General features: G+C 42.5%; 1 protein-coding gene across 2 annotated transcripts in view; it reads right to left on the bottom strand.

Moving 5' to 3' along the window:
- TRIM66 (tripartite motif containing 66) overlaps positions 1–11,080 on the bottom strand; it is a 52,297-nt gene extending 41,217 nt beyond the window's left edge. The window contains exon 1 of one of the 2 annotated variants that reach the window (XM_079965883.1): positions 10,988–11,080. The gene's annotated coding sequence lies outside the window, so the exon portion shown is untranslated. Of the gene's footprint in view, positions 1–7,527; positions 8,156–10,987 lie in introns of those variants that run through there. The other variant, XM_079965882.1, reaches the window with a different exon arrangement.
- Positions 11,081–14,365: the final 3,285 nt, after the last annotated feature.

Genomic DNA, 14,365 nt, shown 5'->3' with positions numbered 1-14,365 from the left:
AAATATGGCCACCCTATGATATTCATTTATCAAGGTTACATCAACCAATGCTCCACATGTTCTTATGCTCCCTCACTTTGGTCAGCTGTATTCACTGCAAATCATGGAGTGTTTTCCTGCAAAGCTGTTTTCAACTGGGGCAACAACATATGCTGGTAATGGCTCCCAAGGGTTTGTTATTCAGCTAGAAATAGCTAGAGCTGATCGTCATCTTGCTTCCTTTTGGTGCTGACACACCTACTATCTGAGGATGCTACATATAAGCAGAGACGTGTAAGAGTATTCTCAGGGGATGGGACTAGTATTTGCTTTATACTGATCACGGGAGCAATGACAGACCAGAGAGTACGGTACCTTTACTTGTTTGTGCTTTTCACAGATGAGATGATTTCATAAACTACAGTAGTCTGAAACCTACCATGAACCCTTCAGTATGGCGAGTCTGTAATTCTAAATAAATTCAATACATAGATTTAAGAGATAATTATAATACTGCAGTGTATTGTAGAAATAAGGTAAATTGATGAACTGCGAATGAATATTTGCCTTTGTCAATCCAAGTTCTCCAGGAGTTACAGAATTACATTCTTGCTTTCTGCTGAAACTTCTGAAAAATCGAAATTGAACCTCCATGTTTAGAGCAGTATACCTTCAATTATCATATGCTGAGGGCAAACAGGGGATGGCTAACTTAGGCTATGTACACACTCCCTTTTATTTTGCATTTTATATACTCAAAACACTGGTTTGGGAAGCAGTATACACACAATTTTAACCATAATCCTGTACCTATCCTGTTGTTTCTTATGATATACTACGTTTTTATGTCTTTCCCCATAACAGCTTCAATCTAAGTTGAGAAAAAGAAAAATGTTGTAGCATTTTAAGCTGGCAATGTTTTCACAGCCTAACATCTGTTGGGGGCAAGAATTCTGTATTATAAGGACTGCTTGTTCAGCCACACAAGGCATTTCTTATGCTCTTAAAATCATACTTGTAGTTACTCTGACAACCACTTGGGCCTAGTTACTCAAAGATCAAAGTGACTATCACTCAATACATCAATTTTCCCCCTTTGTATTTCAAGTGAAAATAGAATTGCAGACCTATATAAATAAATTTGCCTGTGATTGGTTCTTCTTTGCCTTGGGCGACGTATTTTTCAGGTTTAAATTATGTAAGCCTATTTAAAATTATGTATCTAGAAAAATGCACATATATAATTCCGTATGAAGTTGTCATCACTGTACAAGCGCTCTCTGTCTCTCTCATGTGAATGCTCTGCAGAATACTCAGCTATTAACTTGTCCATTACTCTTATGATTAATTAGATTTCTGCCAGTAATTCTCTAAGGTTTGGATGTTTTCCAGTTACTCAGCATTCATTGTCCTTGAATGCACATTCCTATAAGATTCTGCCGGTAAAAAAAGGCGATACTGACAATCTTTTGTTGATGCTGTCAGCAAAGCAGTTTTTCTGTTCAGTCCCCTGTATATTAGCACAATGAAATCTGCTTTAGATCACTCTTTTATTAGACTTCTTTCCAAATACAAAAAGTATTTCATTACATTTGTATCCTGCTCTTCTAAAACAAGCTCTGGGCAACATACACATGGAGGAATTCAATGCAACTCTTCTAAGGAAACTCTTCCATTAGGGCAGGCATTTCACTTTGCCAAATGGAAAAATCCCACCTCTTCTCACCCTGCACACTGTTCTAGTGGTTCTCCCCCAAACCCAAAATTTGGGGGGGGCACAGGAGGAGGAGGAGAAACCCAGTGATACAAGTAGAAGCTCTTGTGCACTAGCTGAATCCCACCCATGGTGATTGTCCCTTTTATCATAACCACAAATTGCTGGCTTTAACTGACAAAGAGCTGCATGGCTAAGGACCTCTTTCTGCCATATGAGCCTACTTGGTCCCTGAAACCAACCTCTGAGCCCCTTCCCTGTGTGCCCATGCAAGAGATGTTTGGAGGGTGGCAGTTTTTTTCAGTGCCCCCACATCGGGTGATTGTGGAAGGCTTGACTGGTATATTTTATCATCCTTCTGGTGCCAGGTGAATATGTGTTTGTTCTCCAGAGCATGTGGACAGCACCAGTGCTCTGGCATTTGGTCCTGTTTTGTGTGTTCATCCTTATATGGTAGGAGTAGTTTTTTAGGTTGTTGGACAATGCACATTTTAAAGTACCTTTATTTCATTTTAATGGCTTTTTCTTGTATGCTGTCCCTGTAAATTGCTTTGGGGCTCCTTCAGTGTGAAGTGATGCAATAAATTAGGCCAAGAGAGAATAATTAGGAGTAGCTCACCATGAGGAACATAGGAAGCTGCCTTAGATTGCATCAGGCCATTGGTCCATGTTGTCTACACTGTTGTCAGTCTTGTCTACACTGACTGGCAACATTGCTCCAGGGAGACTTTCCTAGTCCTACCTGGAGATGTGGGAGGTTCAACCTGGGACCCTACGCATGTTCTACTATTGAATGGCTGAGTAGGGATTTGAAACTGTGCTTCCTTTGAGTAATAGGGATATAAAAGCTGTCCTGTACAGAACATCTTGTTCCCATCCAAGAAAGCAAGGGATTACCGTATTTTACCGTGTATAAGATGCCCCCATGAATAAGACAACCCCTGTTTTTTTTAACCCAAAATTAAGAAATTAAGTTGCTTAGCTTTTGGGGGTGGGGGGTGGGGGAAGTGACTTCCGCCAACCGCTCACCCACCTGCCCACCACTGCCGATTGCTTGCCACAGCCACTGCCAATTGCACACCTTGCCGCAGCCGCCAATTGTCTACGCGCTTACCGCCACCAACAGCCCATCCATCCACTTCCCGCCTCACAACAGCTGCCAAACACCTGCCCAATTGCCACAGCCACAGCCCATCTTCAGCAGGCCTTGCCGCAGCCACCAATCACCCGCCCAATCTCCTGCTTGCTGCTGCCATTAATCGCACGTCCCCCCTCTGCATTCACTATCTGTGTATGAGACGACACCCAATTTTTGCCTTTTTTATTTTTAACAAAAAGCATTGTCTTATACATGGAAAAATACAGTAAGCATGGAAGATGATCTGATAGGGCTAACAAATGTTGTGATATCCAGCCCAAACTTGGTCTGCGTAGAATTGTATCTACAGTTATTAGTTAAGCTTCTTAAGATAATGTTGCAGCAATACTGGCAGTTAAATCTTTCAATATAATAATGTTTTTCATATTTACATACCTTCCAGATGAGCTTATAACCCAACAGGGGTACAGGAAGAACAACAGAGTTGTGCTATTGTCCCACCCATAATTTTATTTTCACATTATAAGATGGGCCTCACATTTGTATTCCTGCCTAAATTTCATCACTGCAAAAAATTTGGCTAGTAAGCAAAGCATCAACCAGAACTTATCTTGTTGTGGGGCCATTACACACAGTGATAAAAGCTACTATGCTTATTTTTCTAGGCTGCAAGCAACAGAGATGAAGGAATTAAAACAGCATAATGATACATATTCTCCATTGAACCACTTTTGCACCTAATTACCCAATTTCACTTGTAAGCTTTACAAGGCAAGAGCCTGCCTTTTTGGCTTGTGCTACTCTGTTAAGGGGCGCAGGTGGCGCTGTGGGTTAAAGCCTCAGCGCCTAGGACTTGCCGATTGAAAGGTCGGCGGTTCGAATCCCTGCGGCGGGGTGCGCTCCCGCTGCTCGGTCCCAGCGCCTGCCAACCTAGCAGTTCGAAAGCACCTCCGGGTGCAAGTAGATAAATAGGGACCGCTTACCAGCGGGAAGGTAAACGGCGTTTCCGTGTGCGGCTCTGGCTTGCCAGATGCAGCTTTGTCACACTGGCCACGTGACCCGGAAGTGTCTCCGGACAGCGCTGGCCCCTGGCCTCTTAAGTGAGATGGGCGCACAACCCCAGAGACTGTCAAGACTGGCCCGTACGGGCAGGGGTACCTTTACCTTTACCTTTACTCTGTTAAGGGGACACGAGTGGCGCTGTGGGTTAAACCACAGAGCCTAGGGCTTGCCGATCAGAAGGTCGGTGGTTCAAATCCCCGCAATGGGGTGAGCACCTGTTGCTCGGTCCCTGCTCCTGCCAACCTAGCAGTTCAAAAGCACATCAAAGTGCAAGTAGATAAATAGGTACCACTCCAGCGGGAAGGTAAACGGCGTTTCCGTGAGCTTCTCTGGTTTGCCAGAAGTGGCTTAGTCATGCTGGCCACATGACCCGGAAGCTGTACGCTGGCTCCCTCAGCCAATAAAGCGAGATGAGCACCGCAACTCCAGAGTCGGCCACAACTGGACCTAATGGTCAGGGGTCCCTTTACCTTTACCTTTACTCTGTTAAGCACGATGGGAAAACCCAGGTAAGGACCCCAGATATGGGCTGCTTAAATTACCTGGGCATGGACCTGAGGGAAGCCCTCCTGCTCCATCAGCTCCTCCCCCTGGCCCAGCCTGCATCCAAATCTGCACTCCCATTTGCCAATCCTGGGCTCACATCCAGCTCCTGAAAGCTGGAGCGCCCCGCCACTCATCCAGACAGCCACCCTCATCAGGGACTTAGGAGGAGCCTCTGCCGTCCCGCAATGCCACCACACTGAGAGAGTGAGCGGACTTGTGTTGCTCTGTGCACTATTATGGTGCTCTAGAAATAAGTAATAGCAACGTTTGAGTTCTAAATATCAGTCTGGAGTCCTGGGTGGCATTTTTGAAGTGTGAAACACAGGACAAAATCTGAGCTGTGTATAAAATGTGACTGCACTCCATTAATATTATTTATTAAATTTGTACCCCACCCAGAGGGATTGACAACAGGTGATACAACCAAAACAAGCAATAAGCCAGACTAAAATAAGAATGCAACTACAACAAAAACATGCAAGGTAATAAAGGAAATAAAAGTAGGTAATAAAAAAGAAGGTAATAAAACTGCTGAAACTAGACAAAGCCTGGGGCTGTGTACACATTCACATATACTCTGCATCCAGTGTGCCCCCAGCGCTGGTTTGGGAAGTGGTGTACATCTGACATCCTGTATCTATACATTCATGAAATACTGCGTTTTTATGCATTTTTCTCCAAACCAGCTTCAATGTGAACTGAGAAAAAGAACAACCTAGGTGTGTTTTAAGCTGGCAATGTGTACACAGTTTGGGTTGTGTGGCTGTGAGAGAGAGTGCATGCACAATGCTTTCCAATTGTCACTGAGGCTCGTCCACACTTTGCCTGCCCTGTGCCTAGAAAGCACAGGTCCAAGAGATTTTCTGCTTGTCCAGTGCATCTGCACCACCACTTTCCCCAGGAAAACCTGAATCAAAGCAGGTGTCAATCCACTGAAAATCCGATTGCCGTTTATTCCAATTCAGCAGTAAAGAGCAGGTTTCCCCAGGAGGAAGCGGCAGGACAAGCATAAATGTGAACAAGCCCTGAGTCTGAGTGTAAATGTGTTTTCCTACAATTTCTCTTGGCAGGCAGTTTCAAAGTGTGAAGGATCTCACCAAAGGCCTAGCTGTGCACCCTTCAAATAACTAATATGCAGCAGTAGAGGCCAGTCCACAACCCACAAAGTACTTGACTTTGGGTCTGATTAACTCCACTTCGGCATAACACGTTTAGCTATTAAATGCAGTACATATCCCACCTCAAAGGATTAAATATTGCTAGTTTTGATTTGACTCTTTATACACATCTGTTTAGAGTCCAGATGGTTGCCTGGGGCAACACATGAGTCTAGTTGAGACTCTTGCCAGGGCTGCTTCACACCATTTTCCAATGCAGGTTTAGGCAGAAAAGTTGTACAGCTGTCCTCTCCTATGTTCAGACTGGATGGGGTTAATCCTCTGAAGCACATATACCTCTGATCAACACAATGGCAATAGGGAGGCTCCTATAAACAATTCAGTGAACTTGTTTGAAATGGCTTTTTGCTTCCTTTTTCTTAAGTGTCATATGGGTATGAGAGGACTGACAACTTCTGTTTTTCAAAAATTCTGCTGGCTGGGTGAGCCAGGGAGCACAACACAACAGACTTCAACAGGTCAGGTAGTGGAGGAAGTAGCAACAGGTTTCTGCTTGAGCCTTGTATCCAGTATTCCAGGCATAGTGGGTGGGTAAGTCTGTCCTCTGCACATCTACTATGGGGTGGAGAAGTAACATAGGGAATTTGGTCTGAGAGCAATGGACAGAGGGAGTGGACTGGGGGGGGGGATTGAGTTGTAATGGAAAAAGGGCAGAGGAATTATTAACCATCCCTTTCCCCACTGCTATTCCACTTAAAATACCCCTTTCTTATTCAGCTTATCACTAAAATTAGCTGCTATTTGGGTTTATTACACATGTCTCTGTGTTGCTTGGCATTTATTCTGCATTCATGGACAGAAGAATTGAAGCTCACATACTAAATAAAGATGATGCCTGCTTTTACTAAAATGATGATGATGATGGCCTTACTGGGAAAAATATAACAATATAGCAAATGTTTGGCTTTTCCATAAACAATAACTGTCCCAAAGGCTTTGATTTTTTAAAAAACATGGGATTTTTTGTTTTTCTTGCAAATAACTGATTTGCTTTGATAATATTATGAGGAACAGAAAAGTAAATCCGGCAAATAATCTTAAAACATGTCTTTCTTCATCTTTGGAATTTTAATCCTGCCTACCTAACATCAGACTGTAGAACCTCGCACCCTCCCTCATCAGGATGCCATCATGGGCCAAATTTGGGAAAGTGTGTATTTTTTTCCACTTGGACACACAAGCCCATGCATGCTTGGACAGGCAAAACAGACCTTTCTCCCATTTCTCTCAAAAGACTGTGTGTGCAGAAGCCACTTATTCAAACACAAATGTATTCCAAACATGTAAACACCGAAATGAGTCTGTATGTCTGAATCAGCCAGTGTATTTGGAGAACTGAGAGCTCTAGTGACCATGACCTTCAGGCCTCCTAAATAACCAAGGAGACTCCCAAACAGAAAAATGTAAAAAGCAACTGTTAAATAATGCTAAGTCTTAGGTAGATGCAGTTACTGCATTCGGCAAATCCCCTGTTTGATTGTCTGCCTAAATATCGGTAACAGCTTGATTTTGGTCCACAACAAATGTGTTTGCATTTTGCTGTCTGAATCTTTAACCCCACGGGATACAATTGACCTTCAGTTACCCTGGGCTGGCTAATCAAGCTCCACTTGCAATACTTGGTAATTTTAAACCTGCACATTGTAGAGATGCAGAACTCCCACTCCTACCCACCCCCCGCTGCTGTCTGCTCTTATTACCTTCTAAACCTTAATGATGCTGCTCCCATTATCAATGCATTTTCCTTTGGAATGGCTATCCAAACTTAATCAGCATAACATGAAGCACGCCAGCAAAATAACCTCTCTGCCTGTTTACAGACAGTGAATCACAACTGACAGACAGCTGCTTCGACTAGAAATGGGAAGTGCTTATGCCACCCTCCTTGCATACTGCTGCTAGGCTATGTTATTTATTCAGGAAAAAAAATACTTTTCATGTTGGCTTACCTGTTCTCTCTGGAAAGCAGCCACTTAAGAGAGGAGCACAAATAAGTGTCTCTTGGCTGAGGAAATGGGTTGTTACTAAGCAGAAGAGCGTGCACCGCGTAATCCCTGGAAACAGCTTTTACTGTACAGCGTCAGGAGTGCTGATGAGAGAAAATGACTAGACCTTCCCGGTGTTCATCTGGGGCTCCTTTCCTGTTTGGTAAAGCCCTCTTCAAAAACTAGGCTCAGAACAGAGACCATTAACGTGCCTTTATATTCCCCTCTTACTTCTCAGTCTATGGTACGTTTTCTCAGCTGTTTTTCCAGATCAATAGAAAAGGGGGGGAAAAACAATTCCATGGTGAGACAGAAATGAGAGCAATCATTCTGTTTTTAGCCAGATCTTCTTTAAAAGGAAACTCTCAATATGGCTTGTAACAGATGCTTGCAAACGGAGACTAGAGAGGTGTCTTACTATCAACCCATCAAGAAGAAATCACAAACAATAATTCACCCCAAGGTACATATTCAGCTACCTATGCAACTGCTGAACTTCAGAACTCAGTGTCATCTAAAGCCAAGGAAGGTATATTTCTGGAGCCTGTGCTTTACAGAAACCTCTTTTAAATACAGTATATCATTATTACACCTCTGCTGGTGTAGGAAAGAGTATTCAGCATTGCCCTAGAGAGCCACTGTTTGTACGGATGAAGAATGATGCAATCAGTACATCTAAAAAGCAATCCAACATGGGATTGTACAACTCAAACAACAATGTATTAATATCAATAGACCAAATTCAGTTCTGGGGTTATCACCATGTCCAAATTAGGATATCTTAATTTCTGTAAAACGCAGCTCATCAGTCTTGAAAATACTGTTTTCTCTTCACATGGATTGATGCTATTTATACTTTTGACTGAAAGAGGCAGGGAAGAATATACGCAGGATCCACTTCTTTTGAAGCTTTCCCGATACCTGTTTTGAACTGAATCCAAGCTTCTTTTAAAAAGACAAAAATGAGATGCTGTAGAAAAAATGCATTATTATAGAGAACTCTGACTGAAGTAATGAAACTCATTAGGTCATCTTCAGATGTGGCTAAAGTTAGCTTCATATTTTTCCCATCTATAAACCGAATTTTAAAACTGTATGGTCAAGGACACTGGTTTTTAAATGGTGACCCATGGTGTACTTGTTTTTTATGTCTTGGAACCCCAAGGGCCATAGCTCAGTGGTACAGCATCTGCTTTGTATGTTGAAGTGTCAGGGCTGGGAACATCCTCTTTCTGAAACCCTGGGGAGACCCTCCCATCAATGTAGACAGGACAAAGGGTCTGACTTAGTATAAGGCAGCTTTTATGTTCCTGAATTTCTAAAACAATGGCAAAAATAACAGGAAAATGTTTGTACCCTTTTCCTGAGCAAACAGTTCCCAAACAGCAAATTATGACTAAATTTCTTCAGACATCCCCTTCCGCAAAAAAAAAAAAAAAGCTGTACTGAAAGTGTGAGGTAAAAATTAAGTGTTGAGGTACTCGTGCGGCCCACTTGGTATGAAAAGTTGGGCCGCCCTGTGCAAAATGGCTTCTACAAGACAAGGGCAGGAAGCTAGCCTGCTTTTTGTGGCTGGTTGCAAAACAGATTATACTTTCTGTTGAATAACCTGTTGTATAACAAGCTTCTGCTAGCAAAACTGTTGTGCTGGATTTTATATTGCACAACCATTATTCTCACCCCCATGATAACACAACAGCGTGGTCAGAGAACATTGAATCCAGGCCTTTGAGTTGAACATGAGGATTAGTTTACATGGTGTTTTGGCCACAGGTGCCATACGAGTGATACCACACCAAGAAAACAGTTTTGTGTTTTTAAAGTGTTCTTTAAAAGCCTCCACTGAGACATAGAGCTCACGTTAGTGACCTGAACCACCAGCCTTAAACCTGTTTATTGAACATTCATTCCAATTTGCTTGCACAAAGCTTTTGCAGAAGTTAGACTATGTTCAGTCATTATTAAGCATTCATTCTAATTTGTTTGTGGGGTGATTATACAACAATGAACATTCATTCTGATTGGTTTGTATGAGTTTTACATCTTCCTGTCAATCATTCAATCATCTCACATTTTTCAGTGCATTTACCCATCACCAGTGCTTTTTTTTTCTAGAAAAAGAGGTGCCAGAATTCCCCATGAATGCCTCCCTTGTTCTCTTATAATGGCAGTGGCGCCCAACTGAGAGGTGCTGGAACTGAGCTCCAGTGAGTTCCAGCTGAAAAAAGCCCTGTCCATCACTTTCCTAACTGCAAAAAGTGTGTGTGTGCTTGTAAGTGAATTTATTGTGAAGGATGATGGATCACTTTAATCAGCTTTAATTGCTCAAATCTAAATTTCTGATATGTGCTTGAATCCCTCCCACAAAATAAGAAACAGTCTGAAGGTGCCCTTATGATGATGATGTCAACAACTGGATATAATATTACATCACTGGATACCAAAGAACTTTAAGAAAAAATTATTCTTTAACTAAATATGTTGCTATGTTAAGTAAGTCAAACAGTGAAAGTAGTATTCAGCATCTGAATTTGGATTTTTACTTAGAAAATCCATCATGACAATTCATATCTGAGTAATGCCTAAATTTGCTTCAACCTGATAAAATTTCTATCCATCTCCCAGATAATTTCACCTGCCTTATCATCCTTCCTGCTTCTCTAAAGCAAATGTTCGGATAATAACTCTCAAAGAGCATTAACCAATTGCTCAGAACTCTTGATATTATTCACATTTTCTCTAAGGCCCAATTAGGGGATATCAGGGAGTATTTTAAAATACAAAATGCTGTACTGTATGTCTTCATATTTACCTAACCAAGCCCAGCTGCTCTGCTCGCCTTTTGAGTGGGCAGCAGCAGCAGACACTGACCAAAACAGGTCTGAAGCAACTCCAACTCAACCACCTTGAACACTTATGCAAACTGCTTGCAACATTTTATTTACTCTCCAACCTGAGCTCTTATTGGTGTGATTAATAAAGTTATGCTATCATCCATACCTCGGGTGAATGTCTAATTAAAACTAAGGGGTATTCATTTTCAGACAGCATTGCATGTAACACATTGCATCACTTGCCTTTGGAGAGGTTTCAACAAAGCAATTTTACGTACAATCCCTATAATCTAGGGCCTGTAATGTGAAGCTAGCAAAAATAGCAGGTGCAATTATAATTCTGGTTTTTAAAAAAATAATATGGTAAAATTCTCCATCACCTTTAATGATTCTCTTCACTGGACATCTAGCGGTCATGATGGCTATAGTTTGGTGAGCTTCACATTCTGGAATCCATTAAAAAAAACTGATGGAAAATGCCTGCCTTCAAATTCACTGTCTCATTCCCATGTGGTGGGCTGGGAGGTGGTCACCTATTTTTCGGAGCGGGGAATAAACTGCACAAGGGTTATGGAATGAATGTGCCTTACCATTGGTAGACATAATGTCATCCCAGGGCAATGTGGGTTTCATAATATGATGGATGCTCTTTCTCACTTATAATGCCTCAAAAAAGAAAGGGAACAAATGGAGCTTTTAAAACAGTTGAGAGAACAACCATGCACTCACTGCCAATAGTAAGCCCTCTCACTCCCACTAAACATTTTCAGTTTTCACTCTCTAAAATCTCTCCCTTAGTCTTGGGGAGACAAGCCGCTCCCAATTTTGAGCCAAAACCTCTTTCCTGAAAACTTTCAGTTCAGCACTCAGATTCCCACAAGTGTTGCACTTACTACATGAAAAGCAAGCAAACTAACCAACAACAAAAAAACCCGCAGTTCACTAGCAGTTCTGGTTAGCTATTTGAGTTTAACAGCAACTCCCTTGGAAAAGGAGGGCATGGAATGACATCATCTGGAAGGTTCAGAGACAGCTGAGCAGTTCTCCAGGGTAAAATGCAACATCTCAAAAGTGGATTCAGCAGCAGGGAATGGCAGATGCAGCTCATGCCAAATAAGTAAGCACTTCTGTTTTTCTAGCACCCAGAAAGGAGCTGGGTTCCCCATTCAAGGATCAAATATTGTATATCTAGTGAATTTCACCTGCTTCAGAAAGGGCAAAGCATCTCCCACAGAGATTGCTCTAATACACACGATAGGCTGAGCTCCTATTGCTCTGTCCCAGCTTCTGCTAACCTAGCAGTTCAAAAGCACACCAGTGCAAGTACAGTAGTACCTCGGGATGCGAAAGGGATCCGTTCCGGAGCCCCATTCACATCCTGAATAGAATGTAAGACGTGATGGCACGTCAGCGTGTGCGCAGGTTGCATTTTGCCGCTTCTGCGCATGTGTGTGATGTCATTTTGAGCATCTGCGCATGCATGAGCGGCGAAACCCAGAAGTAACGCGCTCTGTTACTTCCGGGCTGCCACGGAGCACAACCCGAATGCACTCAACCTGAAGCACATTCAACCCGAGGTATGACTGTAGATAAATAGGTACTGCTGTGGTGGAAAGGTAAAGGGCATTTCTGTGCACTCTGGCTTCTGTCACAGTGTCCCGTTGCGCCAGAAGCTGTTTAGTCAAGCTGGCCACATGACCCGAAAATCTGTCTGTGGACAAATGCTGGCTTCCTTGGCCTGAAGCGAGATGAGCACTGCACCCCATAGTCGCCTTTGACTGAACTTAACTGTCCAAGGGTCCTTTACCTTTAATAACCAATAAGAATATATTTGTTTCTCAGGAAAAGGGTTTGTTCAGGGATGCTGCTAACCAGGTTGTACATAATAAGGAAAAGTACTGACAGATATGCACACATATACACACACAAGCTGGATACAAAAGGGCTCCCTCCACTCCCCGGGCTCAGACATGCACATTCGGCACAACTGATCTCTTTAAAGCCACATAACATGCTGAGTTCAAATGTCAGCAGTTCCCTGTCCCTGCACTCAGCAAGCATGGACAATAGCAGGATACTTTTAGGCCGTGTGCATCACATGTGCTTTCTAAAGGCACCTGTCCTTCACAGCTAGCTCCCTCCCATGCCAATGTCATTAACAGCCCAATCCTATACCGTATACTCCTACTGTGTCGCATGAGGCTTATCTCCAGGAAACTGGGCTTAGTAGTTTATATGCAGCTTTAAACTCCCACATAAATTTTAGGATGATGCCCGTATAGTTGCCCACAGAGTTCAGCCTACCTTGGCTTTCTCATTTTTATCACCATTCTGCATTGGGCATTCAGAAATTACTGAATAATCAGCTGCTGAAATGGGGTGGGCCTTCTTACTGGCATGGCCATGCAAGTCCCTTCCAAGCAGCTTCAAACAATATCCATTGGTCCTCCAAACAAGTTTGAAATGGATAAATACATTTGCCAGATTACTATTCTGTTATGAACAAGAATGAATAATAAATTGTTCCCACATCTACAGCTATGTGATTAGTTCACTCAAGGCTATTCCAAGACATATAGGTGTCCTGGACAGAAATTATGGATGTGAATGTTTCAGTCAAGACAGTAAATAACACCTTTGAGGCTTTCTCAAAATATTTTTCCCACGTGTGGGTGATACAAGAGAGGACACAGAAGAAAACCGGATGTTCATGGTAATCAGTGTAGGACTTACATTCACAAAATACAGGAGTTACACCTCCTATCAGAAAACTTCAGATGACTCTACCACCCGGATCTGTATGCTTGCTTCGCTGTCTATTCCAAAGATGTCCATCTCTTTTCATATAACATGCTGCTAACCCTGCCCCAATGGGGCCATGAGCTCTTTCCTTATCCTCCCCTCCCTCCCTCGGAAAACAACTGCTCCCCACCCCATTTCAGCAGCTGATTATTCAGTAATTTCTGAATGCCCAATGCCCAATGGTGAAGAAAAATGTCCCTTTCATCGTATAGATGGGTCAGCCCCAAATTCATCATTGATTATTTTATCATAGAATAGATAGCCACATAATTCAGTCTGTGATCATGCCTAGCCTTGTCACAGCTGTAGAGTCAAAGTTATCAAGTACAATATCCAACACATAAAAGACTACTTTTTGCTGGGCTCAAATCAGGATATCTCCTGTCTTTCACTACCTCTCAATGGTGTTCAGTACACACAGTAACATCATTTTACTGAGATTCAGATTTGTTTTCCTTCCTTTTCAGATTCCTGACATATTAATTAGAGATTTGCACCTGGTGCCTTGTGTGGGCCTATGAGAATATCGCTGTTGATTGATTCTTTGCCCTGTCATTTCTCTTCTGTTTTTTTAAGCACATAATAATTCCTGATTTATAACAAAAGATGTGAGACACATAATTAATTACCGTTCCTGCCCCCTGTTCTACAGACTGCAGAATCTGTCGGCAGACACAGTCAGGCATTTTCTGAATTGACTGAGGCATGCTAAAAAAATATTGCTGCCATTCCCTACCCCATCACTGCCACACCCCAGAAAAGCTAAGTAAAATGTGTGCAACATATCCATACTCACACTTGCAGATTTCCCCTTAGTTTGAGCCGCAGCAGCTCACAGCACAGAACCACCCAAACTGCTCTCTAATTGAAAAAGCACCCTTGGGATTTAGTGCACCATCAAGTTGCTATGGGCAAAAGCAATCCCAGGCACACATACAATACAACATGGGAACAACCCAAGGCAGAGTTCCTGCTTGCATCCAGGCAACCTGTTTACTGAGATTTCATCCTGATTTCTTTGCATAAAGTTTTCAAGGAGGTGAGCTGACATTGGCTAATTATTGAGCATTCATCCCAATTTGTTTCTGGGGAGGTTAGACAATGCTCCGGCAAGCAAATGTTATCTCAAACATTCCAATCCATTTTCTCATCACTTTCCTTATTGC

The sequence above is a fragment of the Podarcis cretensis genome, assembly GCF_951804945.1.
Source record: "Podarcis cretensis genome assembly, chromosome: 1".
Lineage (NCBI taxonomy): Eukaryota > Metazoa > Chordata > Lepidosauria > Squamata > Lacertidae > Podarcis > Podarcis cretensis.
The sequence above is the reverse complement of the archived record's forward strand: the minus strand, read 5'-3'. Positions and strand labels throughout refer to the sequence as shown.